A 17,092-nucleotide genomic window follows, 5' to 3' on the forward strand; every position below is an offset into this window, starting at 1 on the left:
GCCCTGAGCACCCTGAGGTGTTTACTGGAGGCGGCAGCTGCACGAGAGACGCCCGAAGAAAGGAGCTCTTTCACCTGGAGGCTGAGAGAGAGAGAGGAGGAGAGAGGGGAGAGAGGTCTGACAGAAAGACAGAAAGAAAGAAAGAAAGAAAGAAAGAAAGGTGATAGAGAGATGAGACAGAAGAGAAAGGAAAGGGGGGACGTATAATAAAGAAAAAGATGCAAAAAGAAGTTTGTAGTTAGATCTTTCATTGAGGGTCCGTTTACACTCGATCTCATGATGTATTGTCAGAAATCAAAAGTGTTCTGAACATCTACACTTGAAAACTGAGTGAAAAGTTGGCCGTAATAGGAAGGAGACGTGGTATTGTGTAAATATGGGAATAACAGTGCACATTTTCAGCCAGTCTCTTCTGGAAGACATTCATAATGTTGTACATGGTTGTTCAGATGAGAAGTGACAGAAATAGTTGTCAAGAATGAGAAAAGAGAGCAAGATGGCTTCATTCTCATGAGTGTCAGTGGTCAGACATGAATCCCCCCCCCCCCCAATCTGACATTGGAAAGGTGTGGGGAGAGGAGGTTTCCAAAGCTATTCCACTGTCCGACTAGCACTTCTGACAGCGTATACTGGCCCTTTAATGTCAGCACACTCACCATGGTCCTCATGCAAGAACGTTGTCGCATTGTTATCCTAAATCTCTTTTCTCTGTGAGGTTTGTTCGTACGAGTGTTCAAAGTCGGATTCAGCAAATTCTCTTAACTGCACCAACTTGTAGTAAATCTCCGGTTTCAGCCTGATGAATGTCACCTGTTCATGAGGAGGTGAATGTTCCTGAGATTTCAACATAAGCGTCATTGACGCCTCTAAAAAGTCCAACTAAGGCGACCTGTTAAGCTCCGCTTGTGGGCATTCACAAAAATGTTCCCAGAGTGAAAAGAAGAATTTGAGGTTGCTGCTGTCAGAAATCATCAGACACATTTATCAGTGCCAGTAGTTGAATGAGAGGAACTGAAACATTTAAAAAATATGAATTTGACTCCTCCAGTCAAAAACATGTTTTTGTTCTTGCTCCTTCAGTTGGATGTTGTTCTCTGCTCTGTGCAGAGTTTGTTTTCATATTCATCTGCTGAGGGAGGAAGTTTCTCTGAACTAAATTGTCAGTTTAACACATACCTACAAGCATGATTTATGACATCACAACTAGTTTGGAGCCAATCATGGTCCAGTATGAAACTTGCAAGTGTGATTTGGAAACTTGAAGCCTCCAGAGCACAAACACTGAGAATGGACTGTAGTTGTGTCCAAGAGTTAAAGTTTTGAAATAAAAAATATTTACATATTCATAGATATACACATCTATTAAAACATGTCTGGAGGGGATCTTTAATGGGCGATGTTCACCATGTTTACCGTCTTAGTTTAGCTTGTTAGCATGCTAACATTTGCTAATTAGCACAGAACACAAAGTACAGCTGAAGCTGAATGTCATTAGTTCAGAAGATATTTGGTCATAAACCAAAGTATTGGACAAATTAAACTTTTGACCTGATGATGGCACTAGATGGAAAGTCGGAGGATGACAAAAGTTATTACAATTCATCCTGAGCAGAACATGAGCATGTGTACAAAATGTTAAACCAACCCATCCGATAGTTGTTGAGACATTTCACTTTGAAACTCATAGAGCGGTGTTTGAAAGTTTGTGAACCCTTTAGAATTTGATCTATTTCTGCACCAATATGACCTAAAACATGATCAGATTCAAGTCCTGAAACTAGATAAAGAGACATCAATTAACCAAATGAGACAAAAAACTTACTCTTGTTTGTTTATTTATTGAGGAAAATGATCTAGTTACATATCTGCGTGTGGCAAAAGTATGTGAACCTCTAGGATTATCAATTAATTTGAAAGGGAAATTAGAGTCGGGTGTTTAAATCAATGGGATGACAATCAAGGGTGAGTCTGGGAGGCCCTGCCTATGGAAGTGAGTCATAGCTTGAGGAAAGGAGATTTCTGATGACCTCAGAAGAAGAGTTGTTGATGCTCACCAGGCTGGAAAGGGTTACAAAACCATTTCTAAAGAGTTTGGACTCAAACAGTTGACTGTCAGGCAGATTGTGTACAAATTGAGGACATCCAAAACCACTGTTACTCTCCCCAGAAGGGGTCGACCACCAAAGATCACACCAAGAGCAGATGTGTAATAGTCTGGGAGGCCACAAGGGACCCCAGGGTAACGTCTAGGAAACTAAAGGCCTCTCGTGCAGTGGCTACAGTCAATGTTCATGAGTCCATCATCAGGAGAACATTGAACATCAATGGTGTGCATGGCAGAGTTGCAAGGAAAAAAGCCAATTCTCTCCAAAAAGAACATTGCTGCCGTCTACGGTTCGCTCAAGACCACGTGGATAAGCCAGAAGGCGATTGGAAAAAATGTTCTGTGGATGGATGAGACCAAAATCGATGTTTTGGGTTTGAATAAGAAGCATTATGTTTGGCGATGAGCAAACACTGCATTCCAGCATAAGAACCTTAACCCATCTGTGAAACGTGGTGGCAGTATCATGGTCTGGGCCTGCTTTTCTGCCTCTGGACCAGGACAGCTTGCAATCATTGATGGAGCTATGAGTTCTGAGTTGTACCAGCAAATTCTACAGGAAAATGTCAAGGTATCCGTCTGTGAACTGAAGCTCAACAGAAAGTGGGTCATGCAATAAGACAACGACCCTAAACACACGAGTCGTTCTACCAAAGAATGGCAGCAGAAGAAAGATAATGTTTATGAATGACCGGGTCAAAGTCCTGACCTTAATCCTATAGAAATGCTGTGGAAGAACCTGAAGTGGGCAGTTCATGCAAAGAAGCCCACCAACATCCCTGTGTTGAGACTGTTCTATAAGGAGGAACGGGCTAAAATTCCTCAGAGCCGATGTCCAGGGCTGATTAACAGTTACTGGAAACATTTGGTCGAAGTTATTGCTGCAAAAGGGCGTCACACCAGTTATGAAAGCAAGGGTTCACATACTTTTGCCTCACACAAATATGTAAGATTTGATAATTTTCCTCAATAAATAAATGAATAAGTTTAATGTTTTTGTCTCATTTGTTTAATTGGGTTCCGTTTATCTAGTTTTAGGACTTGTGTAAAAATCTGATCCTGTTTTAGGTCATATTTATGCAAAAATAGAGAAAATTCTAAAAGGTTCACAAACTTTCAAGCAGCACTGTATGTGAACCTCATGATGGCGCCAGAGAAAGTCAGGGGTCAGAGCATCAACAAAGTCTTTAGGATTCATCCTCTGGGAACCATGAATGCCTGTACAAAATTTGGTGCCAATACATCAAGATGTTGAGATATTTCACAGAATAAGTGAAAACTTTGACCTGCAGGTGGCGCTACAGGTAAAGTCAGAGGAAGTCATTAGACTTCGTTCTACACAATTGATAACTATACCACATTACACAGCAATCCATCCAATAGTTGGCAAGATATTTTACAAAAAAACATAAATTTTAATGTCATGGTGCAGCTAGAGGAAAAGTTAGAGGGTCACCAGTAGGACTCAACCTCTGGGAACATGAATGTCTGTATTAAATTTCAGGGCAACCATCCAATAGTTGTTGAGATATTTCAGTTTGGACTACAGTGGTGGACTGGCTGACCAGCAAAAGTTGCCAACCTAATAGTAAAAATACTATTAACGTCTTTTATTTGAAACCATTTTAGAGCATTTTTTTTTAAATAATTGACTAGAAAAATGAATTTAATTAACAACACTGCCGCAGTCAAACTTATAGGATCAATATTCAAGAGATTTAACGTCTCATGAACAGAGGCAGGAACAAGTTGAAGCAGAGCGAACAGATGTTTCTGTACAGTAACATACATGCTGATTATCCACAGTCACATACAGTCATCCTCAGAGCTCCAGAGACAAACAGAAACATGTCCTGAAAGGCTGATCACTCCTCGCTCTCCCAGTAAGGTTGGATTGCCTGTCTTCGGTTTCGAAACATTCTCTGTTGTTGATTCCTACTGAATATGACCCCTTGACTTTTACCCAAACAAAACTCAGGCATTTGTTTCCAATGAAAACACAAGCGGAACAATTCAAAACAGAGGCTCGCACCAGCATTCTTTGGTTTTAAGAGTAAGATGAAATGACTTTGTGCTCCACAGAAATGCCTCTCTGTTTCTCTTCTCCTCTCTCTCTCTCAGTATCTGAGCACTGAATTCAAGCTTTCAATACGTATACCCTGTTGTCACAACCGATATTTGTTTGTTAACTGTGCTTTGAATATGAATACACAATTATAGCATGACAAGCACTTTGTCCAAACAAGCTTTCATCAAAAGGCAGCTTGAATTCGGTGTGTGATTAGCAAAATTGGTATGTTCACCGTTTACCTAAGTGAAGCTGGAAAAGCAGAAAACAACTGGGAACCCTAACCTTCAGTCCATCTGAAATTAAGTCGTTTTTTTGTCTATTACAGCAACATATCTGCTCTGTAAATTGTTTGTCCTGTGTTCTCCTTTGAGAAAAAATCCATAAACAAGAGGGAGAACTTTATGTTTTTAATTTTTTGATTTCATGATGGAACCCTCTAGTTTTACATTAATTCAATGAAATATTGTTCCATCATCCGCATACGTAGCTGGTGTTCTTATTTTGACACAGCAAATCAGATTGTTGCATAAAGCGATAAGATGGTGTTCTATCGTATGCGGAGCAGACAGTCACACTAAGCCTGATAACATCCTGCCACACAACACAAGAGCCACAGACTCTAAACAACAACCACATTAGCTTTCCTGCTAAAGTCTCCTTCTTATCTAACTCACAAACATAAACATGTCTTGTACTGCACCTTAGCTTGTTGAACAAGTCACCAAACATTCAGTGCTAAAAAACATTCACTGGAAAAGTGCACCGGTAACGTCAGTTAGCAGGCTAGATAGCTAACTAGTTGCTCAGCTGCAGCACATTAAACAGCACTTAAATATACCTGCAAATGTCACTTCAGACCCGTTAGATGCTGGTTTGGTTGTTGCTCCTCAAAATCCCTGTTAGCAACACGTTGTCTGTTCATGACTTGTAGCTACAGCAGTTTACTTACTTTGTTTCTGTTCATACGACGTAACTGCGGTAGTCTGCCAGCTGCTGTCAATCAAACACAGACACCGACACGCCCCCCCAGCTGCTGTCAATCAAACACATCCAGGAAGCAGAAGGGGAGGGAGCCAAGAAGCATTCGTGGTAACCATGACTGGGAGGCAGGGCAGATAGGTGGAGTTGCTCGCAAAGACAACCGGATGGTAGAACAGTTGGCCAGTGTCGCTCCAGTGGGCGACCTGGAGGCAGGACAGATGGGCGGAGCCACCCTGGAGGTCAAACAGAAGGACGGCCAGACGAACAGAGCCACTCTGGATGATAACCTGGAGGCCAGCAACATAGGCAGAACCATTCTGGAGATGGACCAGACGCCAGGACAGATGAGCAGAACCACTCGGGAGTCGACCAGATGGCAGGACGGATGGGTGGAACCACTCAGGAGGTCGTCCAGACAGTTGGAGTACAGGACCAGAATCCATCGGCTCCAAGACAGGAAGGTGAGTCAATGGTGCCAGAAAAACAGGAGGCTGCTGAAGCTTGTCAATATCATAAATTGTTCTTTGGTTATTTAATGTGCAGAACATGGTCAGTTCCAGAGGGCTGGCAGGCTGGAATACAGGCCGAGATGCAGGCTTGTGGCTATCGTGCTGGTGGCTAGCATGCTGCAGGTTAGCTGACTGACTGCTCGGCTGCTCCAGGGAGGAATTGGGAGACTCTGGGGAAACACAGGAGGCTGGAATGGTGGGCCTGGGAGGAACAGGGCCAAAAGTGACTTTTCACCTCGAAGCAGCCATGCCCAGGGCCATCTCAGGATCCGTCTTTCAGATGGCAGTCAGGAGCCTAAACAGTTCTGACTCTTTATCAAGGAAAATGTCTCTTGGTACACCAAAAGCCTCTCAGGTACTTGGCAGGCTGAGAAGCTGAATGTCTGTTGGGTTCATGTCTTTGACCAGATTGTACTGTTATGTGGAGCAAGAGAACAGGTGAACCCAGGTGCAGACAAAGACGAGGAGAATGGAATATGATAAACTGATATTTATTGAGGAGCATGGGGAAGATGGGCTGCAGGCTAGGGGAAGTTTAAGCTGGTAGCTGAGAGCCAGTGGTAGCAGGGGAAGTTAGGTCCCAAGGAAGCAGGTCCAGAGAGGGATCTGAGGAGACTGAGTATGCAGGGTTCCAGGGCAGATCAGTAGGTCTGAGGGCAGAACAGCAGGGCAGACCAGATGAGGGGCAGGAAACAGGAACGTGGCACAGCTGAGTCTTCATAGAGGCTTGATTACAGAGATGACATGCAGCTGGTGTGGCCCTGACTCCAGCACACCTATCTCCACTCACACAATGACCCCCCCCCACACACAGAGACACACACACAGGGAGAGAGCCACCGAGAGAGCAGCAGCAGGCCAACGAGAGACACTGAAATGGAAGTAGAGGGCGTGGCGGATGATGTCCCAAGGGCAGAGATGAAGTTTCAACTGGAAGAGATTAGATAAATACTGAGTTTTCCATTTAATGATGAAGTCTTGGGGGGTTAAGGATCATTTCTGTGTTTTCTTTTCATCTGACTCTGTGATGGTTCTTTGGCATGAATGACTCTGTGAAACAGGAATGAGTAATTTGGCTTTCTGTGGCAAAACCCATTCAAACTTCAGCTGATTTAAGCCATGACTAATCGCAAATGAATGGGACTCTTTGGGTCAACTATGACATGTTTTAACATTTGGAACAATAACTTCAAAACATGTCACTGTCTCTCCTGTGACTCTAATCTGACATTGAGTCATAACCTTGAGTAACCTTTTTTAAATAGCTTTTTAAAATTATTGATATGGCTTTCCCCTGTATTATGCATGCAGTTTAGTATTTCAATGTATATCTGATATCAAGCTGCACACGGACGGCATATTTTTGATGAGCGATGGCGGTCAACGCTGACCTTAGTGACAAATTAATTACGTTTCCTGTGGCATCTTCACATTAAAAGCCAGCCTGTGTCAGGATATGGCTGCTGATTTTCTAGAGTTCACTTATAGTTAGTTTTCTTCTTGCTTAAGTTATTTACACTTTAGTACAAAGTCAAGAGGTTGTGATATGTAGCTCAACAATCTAGCTGCGTTCCCAGTGGCGTCTGTCTTACACAGAACTACTCTCCAGAGACTGTAAACGTGATCGCTGTTATTAGTCTTTAGAGCCATTTCTAAACAAACTAACGTGGCCAAACTCTTCATGATGAAGGATCATGTCACTCAGTGCAGCCGTGTGGCTCACTAACGTATTTGTAATATTTTTTGGACAAAAACTGACATCTACTACACAGAGGAATAAAATATATCAGGCTTTGGATACACACACAATACTTGTTAGTAGATCAGTTTATTGTTGGTTTGGCTCCGAACATGAGATTTGTTGACAATAAGAAAAACATAGAAAGTCACCTTGTCCTTTAAGCAGATTGTCTTGCTGTTACCGTGAGTTCCCTCAGCATACAACACCAACACGACAGATCAATCACAGAGAACTCATTTTATTCTCCATTGCATGCACACACTTTAAGATAACTACTTAACATAAAGCCACCATGCGCCTGTGGTTGCCCGGCTTCTTCTGGCGCATGCGGTCTGGTCTCTGGAGTCACTCAGTCCCACAAAATAATAGTTTTGGGCCTCGCCAAACAATATCCGACAGCCAGCCTGTCTGTCTCTGTGGTGTGCAGCAGTCATCTGAGGTCCAGCACGCTACTGCATTTGCAAGGGAGAGTACAGTTAGTCAACAAGCACCAGCTGTGCCAATCAACTCACCTGGCACTGCTCTTCTGAGCCATCTCCACACCTCCACACAGATATAATGTAGCTATGATGGTGTATTAGGTCAGAGAATCTTTTCTGATATAATTAGTAACTATTTGTAAGACTAGCGGAGCTCAATAAGCAGGGATGGCGGCTGGACCAGAGCTGCCTATTAAGTCAGTGGGGCCAGCCAGTGTAGGTTAGCCTAGATAAAATGTGGATATACTGTATACAACGAAAAAAACTGTATTTATAAAGCACATTTCATACAAAAAATGCAAAACAATGTGATTCACAAAACATGAAAAAAGAAAAAAAAAATAGAACATTAAAAACAAAACAATTAATACCATAGGTGAAAGTAATTTAAGTTTCTAGGTAAAAGTCATTTGAAAAAGATGAGTTTTAAGTTCTGTTTTAAAAGCACATTCTCAACTCTACAAGGAGACTGAACCAGAGTCTGGTGGCTGTATGAACTAAATGCAGCATCGCCGTAGGATGTAGCAAAGAACAGTTAATGTGAGAGAGTCGGCGGTGATCTGTGAGGAACATAAACTGCGAGGACGTCTCTGATGTTGTCTGCGGCGAGGCCACACAACCTGTTCAAATGAAAGTCGGATATCAAAGCAGCTTAAAGGTAAGTTAGGTGAAGTTTAGAGAACGGTGTCACCTCTGAGATGGTTCAGTAGATTTATGACGGCTCAGCCTGATACCCACTGCAGAGCCCGATGAGGTCAAAATATCATCTAACATCTTCCAGAGAAACGATCAACCGACTTTTGGCACATTTCATTTTGTGTTTTTATAACTGACACAAGGAATCTACAGTTGACCTTCAGGCTCGGCTTGTGTGCACGCATTATGTGTTTGTCTGCAGGTGTGTGTGTGAATCTGTTCCAGTGTTTTGATATAAGTGTCATAATATTATTATGGGATGGAGATGCCAAGAAAGACAACAGTGGTGTAATCCGGCCCTCCCGTCAAACACACTTAAAACCTGGACAGTGACAGATAAACTCGACAATACGTGTGTGTGAGTGATGACAAGGTGTGGTGGACCACCCTGCCTAAAAGCTGTCTGCTCTTAATTTCAGTGTTGTGGTGCCAAATGTTCACTTCCACTCTTCCCAGAAACAGTTCTGGAAGAAACAAAAGTGCATCTGTATGTGCACGTTGTTTGTATCAAAGTCAATTTAGAGCCGGATAGAGAGATGAGAGGAATCAAACTTCTGCTATAATCAGTTCAAGACTGACCAGTTCTGTCTTTTCATACACGTAAACAAACTGCCCATCAACAGCGACTTCTGCAGACGTTTGCAGGTCTTGAAAGTAGCTAAGTACAAAGACGCTCTTATTTCTACAAATTAGTATTATTATTATTATCATTATTATTATTATTATGGGATGAGAAAGAGTAGTCTCGTGCACATCCACAAAACCTCAGTGGGACAGGTGCTGGATACAAAAAAACTATTTAACTAGATACAAGGATCAGAGTTACCTTTTCTTCCTCCTCCTCTGGGAAAACAGAACTGCGTTCCCGCACATGCTCAGTAGCACATTACACAGGACCACTCTCTAGAGACTGAAAACATGATCGCTGTTATTAGTCTTTGAACCTGTTTCTAAACAAACATGTTTAGGAACATGTCACCCAGTGCAGCGGTGTGTATTGACGTGTCTTTAATAGTTTTTGGACAACAACAGAGGTCTACAGCACAGAGGAATAAGTTATATCAGGCTTTGGATACACACACAATACTTGTTAGTAGATCAGTTCATTGTTGGTTTGGCTTCAAACATGAGATTTGTTGACAATAAGAAAAACATAGAAAATCACCAGCCTTATGCTTTAAATTTGCATGAGCCCAAAGACATAATTTTCAGAAGTGCCACTTTTCTTCCATGTAAGTGGAACAAACCCTCGTTGCAGTCCTTTAGTAAATTAGGAAAATCCACAGTTTGACTGTTTAGCCCCTAAAAATGGCCTCAAATCCCCCAAATTGTAAACTTTTCCCTCATTCAGTCAGGGTGTCATTCTGCTGCCATGACCTGTGCTCCTGTCTCTCTCTCTGACAAATAAAATCCATAAAATGCCAGAAAATAATCTTGAAATTTTGTAAAAATGCAGTCAGAGTGACGCCTCTCGTGCTACCGTGTCCATGTGTCTGTAATGTCAACACTTTCCTGCGAGTGGACTGTTAGTCATAAAATGGCCTTTATATCCCGCAATAAGCCGACCTCACTAACCTGCAGCGCAATTTCCCAAAAGCATCGCACCAATATTCACTTACCCCCACTGACCTGCCGCACAATAGCACCGAGTGAATCTAAGAAGCCTTTGGGAAGCCGGGCAGAGAGGTGAGTGTGTTAATATGAGCCGAGCGTTGACAGCTTGAGGGGGTCATATAGACTCGTTATGTGAGGACAAACTGTGGGGGTTTGTATCCAGCTTCAATAAAAAGATATGAGCTCTTTCTGTCTGTCTGTCTCACTTCCACTTCTCTGTCGTTCAGCCTGCATTTCTTCTTTAATAAATCTCACAATGTAAGACTTTTCTTTCTCTCTTTCCGTCCTTTTCTCTCTGACGGCCTCAGTCTCTCCCCATTAAAAGTGCTACTTGTAGTATTTCAGCATTGATAAACTATCCATACTTTAATTTTGAGGCTACAGTCATTGAAGATTGTTGTTGAGAAGACATGCAGCCTCTGGATATCTGCCGCATTGCTTCACAGGACAAACAGAAATAACTAATGTCCAAGGAATAGTTTGACATTTGGGGAAATATTCTTAATTCTTCAGGAAATAGTCTGGCGCACAAAACCCTTTATACTTTTAGGAACAAGAAACGAGAGTGTGGTAATTTTTGTTTACAGTCTTTGTGCTAAGCTAAGCTAATAAGCTGCTGGCTGTAGCTTCATATTTACTATACAGACATAAGAAAGTGAATAAGCATATTTCCCAAAATATCAAACTATTTATTTAAAGGTACAAACATGAAAAGGAAGAGGAGCTTGTGAAGACAGATCAAGCAACCGTATCGTTGTTAAAAAAAAACCCAGTGAGGTTCAGGGGAAATATGGTCTAAATTTGTGACCCATTTTCATATTAAACGTTTTCTTCCTCAGTGTTACTGAACAGAATTATTGCTGATAATTCTCTGTAGCTTCATCACTAAGAACCATGCACTGCACATTACACACTGTTCATACATTTTTTTTAAATTAAAATATGAATTATAGCCTATTTAAGCTACAACCCGCTCTATTTAGCTGTGTGATGAGCAGTGTTGGGCAGTAATGTGATTACTTTTTTTCATTAAAGAGTAGTGTAAGAGATTACAACTTGAAATTTAATAATGACACTACAGTTACTAGTTACGTTAACTGGTCGGCTACGTGCTAGCTTGATGTGGGAGATGGCGGTGAGGGGACGCAGTTAGCTGCTACAAGAAGAGGAGAAATGCGACTCCAGGTAAGATGTTTTATTTACATGCTGTGTCTTCTTAGCTGGCTTGCTAACATTAGCCACTAAAGCTAGTTCGGAGTTTGAGGCTGTGAGAATGATGCACGTTCACCGTGAAGACGGGACTTCATGCAGTCACTGCGGTTAATGTTAAGCTAACTGTTGATGATCAGTAAATACCTCCAAACTGTCATGTGGCTGCTTGTTGAACCACGTCTTCTTTTCTTCTTCTACTCATGTTAAAAACAGAAGATGCAACGCATGACTGTGGAGGTTTTCAAGTCATTTAAAGGGCCCATATGATTTTGTTATTTATATGCTATTATGATGTCAGATGTTAAACATGAAATTAACTTGAGGTGAACATATGTAGAAATGCTGCCTGCAAGTCAAAAGCCAGGGCTTCAACCTGGTCTAAACACTTTGCAACATTTTTTCTACCTTGCTGACAAGCTGACATTGGCTCGTCGCACATGCCCATAAATGGCCGTCCATCCTGTAGCCTTCGGTTGCTAAGGTCGTTGCTAAGGTTTTTCCATGTGTTGTTTGTGTTGTCCACTCTCATATTTTGGATTTGATTCAGCTTGAACATGTGTATTTGAGAAGTTGACATTTGGAGTAAAGAAGGAGAAAAAGAAGTGAAATCCTGCTACTATAGTTTGTTTATGTAAACTGACCAATCAGAACAGAGTGGGCTCATCGGGAGGCGGGGCCTTAAAGAGACAGGAGCTAAAACGGCCTGTTTCAGACAGAGGCTGAACTGAGGGGCTGCATAAAGGACCAGTAGAAGATAAATAAGGAGTTTTTAAAGTCCCAGTGAAACTGATGTTAGAGCATCTTTAGCTTTTGTACTGTGAAATATTTCCCAGTGAAACTGAATATTTGAGCTGTGTACAGTTACAAGAGGGATTTAAATCAAATCCTGTGATACGGAGCTGCAGAGAGAAACAGAGCTACAGAGGACTGTTGGCTCGACACACACCTCCCTCACCTGTTGTTAGATCAGGAGTTGAGTGAATTAGACTTCAGCTACATTGTTTTGGAAATGAAAAAGGTTTTGCCCACTGACATCCAAACACACACATCTCTTCCTGTCTCTCTCCATGTTGCTCTGTTAGCTATTAGACCCACAAACAGTGAAGTGCAGTTTTATATGACCGGCGTGGCTGCTACTCGCCCAAAGTCACGTTTGATTGAATGAATTTTTGTAAACGCCCCTGAATGCAGGATGAGTCATCAAACATTTGAAATCATTTTACAGGAAGAGAAAAGAGGGATTTGATGTAAAGATACTCTGATTTTTTTACATATATTTGGTATATAACAAGAAACAAAGGAACAATTTACACAGGAACACAGGATTAAAACTGGGAAAATGTTTTTTTTTTATTTCACTGGGACTTTAACTGTAAAGATATTCCAGTAGACCCCCAGAATTTACCTAATTTCATACCTAATTTTGTTCCCTTCATGTAACAACATGTTCTGGAATGACATCCTTGAATCCTTGAATCCTTGAATCCTTGAATATAAACTTACACCTGGAAATGTGCAGAATATGTCCTCTTTAAAGGAACCTGAGTATTATTTGTATTTTTTTTTTTGCGATCAAATGTTTATTGAAAGCACTACTTGTTTTGAGTTTAACAACAATAGCAGAAAGTACATTCTTAGAAAAATAAATAATAATAAAATAAATTATTACAAATTGCACAATAATAAGTTACACACGTAAAATATTGCAAGAGGAAGGATTCACCTTAAAAGATCTTTTAGTGAGTCAACTGCAGAGCACCAATTGTTTAAACTAGTCTCGCTAGCCCCATTAATTCTGGCAGCTGACATCTCTAGATGAATAACATCCAAAAATATGAGGACTCAGGCTTCCATCGTAACGCAATCATCTTTTTAGCAGCTGTCAGGCCGGCTAGTACAATGCTTATTTTAAGCTTTGTGATATTAAGCTCTTATAAAAAAATAAAAAAAACATTAGAAGAGTGAGCGCCGGTGTTTTGTTTTGTTTGTTTCATCTTTACAACAACCGTGCACCCGATACTCTGCTTAAGATTTGGAGCTTTGCGCACGACTGCTTTGTACCAGATATTAAGCTCCGACAGATCATTTAACAACAAGACAGGCGCAGTCACAGGCATGGTCACTGATACTAAGCCAAACAGCTTAGATGCCACTTTAGTACAGAACCGTGAAACTGGTGGCCAGTCCCACATCAAATGAAGGAAAGTACCAGAGGCCTTCATAGTGCATAAACTACACAAGGGATCATTTATCGTTCTCATGCAGTGGAGTTTATGCAGGGTATTTGTATTAGTATTTATAATCATTGGTGGCAACCTCTCTGTCTTTGAAAGCTTTACTTCCTTTCCTCCTCTATCTTTCTTCTCTTCTTCCTTCTGACAACCTGATCGCGTCTCCTTTCCGAGTTCCTCCTCCTTTGCTTGTAGAGAGGGTAAACTTTTTCGCTTCGGCAAAGGAAAACATGGAAAAGGCAGCTCTGCCCTGTAGCTGTCATGATGTCATCGAGTCCCTCTACTCAGCTTAAGTTATCTGGAGCTGCTTTATGACTCGACTGTGTGTGTTTCAGCAGAGAGTATGTGAAGGCAGAGAGAGATTATGTTTTTCTGTGTGTTTTACGACAGGCCAGGGGCTCAGTGTGCTTACCAAGCCTAATAAATCCTGACAAGCTCTCTACAATAACCTGGATGAGGTTTCTCTTTTCTCTCACTCACACTCTCCATCCCCCGGCAGCCGGCCTAACCTCTGTGCTCCGCTACATATTATACCTGCCACCTACTGTTTCCTCAACTTCTGGACAGGGGGAACACACACACACACACACACATACACACACACACACACACATACACATATCACACATCGTCGACATGCAGGAGCTTTCACACTTGCACTTGCCTGCTTACACCCACAAATAAGAATGAAGCAGCTCTGAGCTGGAGGACAAATGGAGAAAAGTGTAATATTTATTGAACGAAGGGGATTTGAACCCTGGTCTCTGCTGCTCACAGCCAAAATCGACTATAATCACCAGACCAGGAGGAATACTACTGTACAGTGTGTAGCCAGTTGACTGATCCCCAATATGGATTTTTAATGTGTCAGATCGGCTGAATCATCCAGTCCAACTCTGCCGTGACGCTCAAGCTGCTTGCAAAGTGACACAACTATTGGCCTGGAAGTTACCCATCCATCAGTTTGACTGCAGCAGCTTTTTCTGTGCAGCTGCAACTGTTGAAATGCAGTTTGATGTCTGTTTCTGATGGATTTTAACACTTAAGAAGCATTGATTTTCTGTTAGAAAGCAAACAAATGGGACAGCGCTAAGATGTCAAATCTGTTGATCTGTCTACTGTGGTCCAGACTGAAATATCTCAATAACTATTGGATGGATTGCTGTGTTGTACAAATATTCATAGTCACCAGATGACGAATCCTGCTGACTTTCCATCTAGCACCACCTGCAGGTTGACAATTAGGATTGAGTGATATATCTTGACAACTATTGGATGGATTGCCATGAAATTTGGTACAAATATTCACGTTCGTCAGATGATAAATCCTACTGACTTTGATTTTCCATCTAGTGCCATCATCAGGTTTATGACCAAAAACCTGCAAAACAAATGACCTTCAGTCTCAGCTGTACTATGTGTTTAGTGCTAATTAGTGTTAGCATGCTAACATGCTAAAATACTCTGGTGAACACGCTAAACATCAGCATGTTAGCATGACGATGTTACCACAAAAATAAAGACGACTTATTTTAAACCTCAAAAACACCATGCTAACTCAGAGCTAAAAGTTATGTCTGCATACCAGTGTTTCCATGGTAACAGTCAATGACACCTGCTGACCATTGTCTCCATGATGACAGTCAGTGACACATGCTGACCAGTATTTCCATGGCGACAGTCAGTGACACCTGCTGACCAGTGTGTCCATGGCGACAGTGACACCTGGTGACCAGTGTTTCCATGGCGACAGTCAGTGACACCTGCTGACCAGTGTTTCCATGTCGCTTTTTGTCAATTTTTTTGCTGTATTTTCAGGGTTAAATGTCTTTTAACTGTTGAATTCTCCCCGAGGGGAAACATTTTCTGACGTGGTTGCTCAGTCAGCCATGTTTTTTAGTTTGAAAATAGTCTGAATTTACCCCAAATTTATGCAAATTATTCCTGGTTAGTCATGAACTAGACAATTTTGTGCAACGAATGAATTCAGACATCTATCTGAAGTTTGACTGTTTCAGATCTAAGCTATGAGGTGTATTTCTATCAAACTGTTTTTATGCACCTTTTCAATTTGAGCTTCAAAAGACCCAAGAAATTTGAAAAATCTCAAAATATCTTTAAAAAGTGTTTCTTGTTGTCTGAGGGGTAAAAGCAGTCGTGTGGATAAAAAGCAAATGTAAACAGACTCAGTGAATGAACACGCTCATGAATCATGTGACTTGCACGTCACTGAAGAACTGAAAACATCAGATCTGTGTGGAGCAATGAGGAGACTGTAATATGAAACAAACAGAAATGTCATATTTCCATCACGTTTTCCACATGGTTTTCCATCGTTTGAGCTTTGACTGCCGCTCTTTTAATGATGTCATCTCATTGTGTCCTCTTCTTCTGCAACAGTTTAATGGCACCGACTGGAGAATTAGCACCACCAGCTGTTTATCTCCTAATATTCAGTGGATGGAAACAAATTCACATTTTCTCTTCAGCTGATTCTCTGGAAATTTGATTAAAACAACTATTATTTCATCATCAGTGTTCTCATCCCTCTCTTCAGTCTTTCCTCTAACTTTTTGCGTCTTTCCCTCTCTGTCTCTCTGTTTCTCTTTTACACCTTACTATATTTTTTCTGTCACACAAACTCTCTTTCTCCCCCTCTCATCCTCTCCCTCAACACACACACACACATACACACACACACTGGGATGAAGTCATTATCAGCTCTAATAGGTGCATGCCAGCTATTTCCACAGCACTGCGGGGAAATAACATGACAGCAAAACAAACGACGCCATTAGTCATACTTAACACCACCTGTAAATCAACTCTGTGTGTGTGTGTGTGTGTGTGTGTGTGTGTTTTAACAGGTTATTTGCTCCACAACTGCAACCGGTGGAAAATATGAACCCTGCAGATGACTGACAATGTATGATGATGCACTTACACACACAAATAAACACACACACACACTCACACACACACTTTTACACTCTGCTCATGTTTTGCTGAATACAGATTATTCACACGCTATGACCAATCGCTGTTAATATTTTCCACTACAGAGCTAAACACAGCTAGCCAAGGTTCACTCAGTTGCAGCACCAAACAGGTCTAGTTATCATCTGCTTGTCTTCTTACTTTAAGCAGCTAACAGGGTTTTCTATTTGATTACTTATCAATACAGCATCAGGTTATTGGTTTCCACTTCAGTGCTAGCAGGCTTTATTATTATCACTGCAAGGTCATGTCATTGAGTGTAAAGCGCAGACCCCTCCAATAAGTCAGTTAGTGAATTGTTTTTCCCCTTGTGTGGCATCATCCTCAAAGAAAAAATCTGAAAATATTAACAAGTATGTAAACTAAGCTGCTAAGCTACCAAACAAGAGTATGTTAAGATGAAATAGCTCCAAACTGCAATACAAGAAAGCTGCTTCTTTAATTCCACATCTTCCTC

This window comes from Thunnus thynnus, chromosome 4 (genome assembly GCF_963924715.1).
Source record: "Thunnus thynnus chromosome 4, fThuThy2.1, whole genome shotgun sequence".
Taxonomy (NCBI): Eukaryota; Metazoa; Chordata; class Actinopteri; order Scombriformes; family Scombridae; genus Thunnus; species Thunnus thynnus.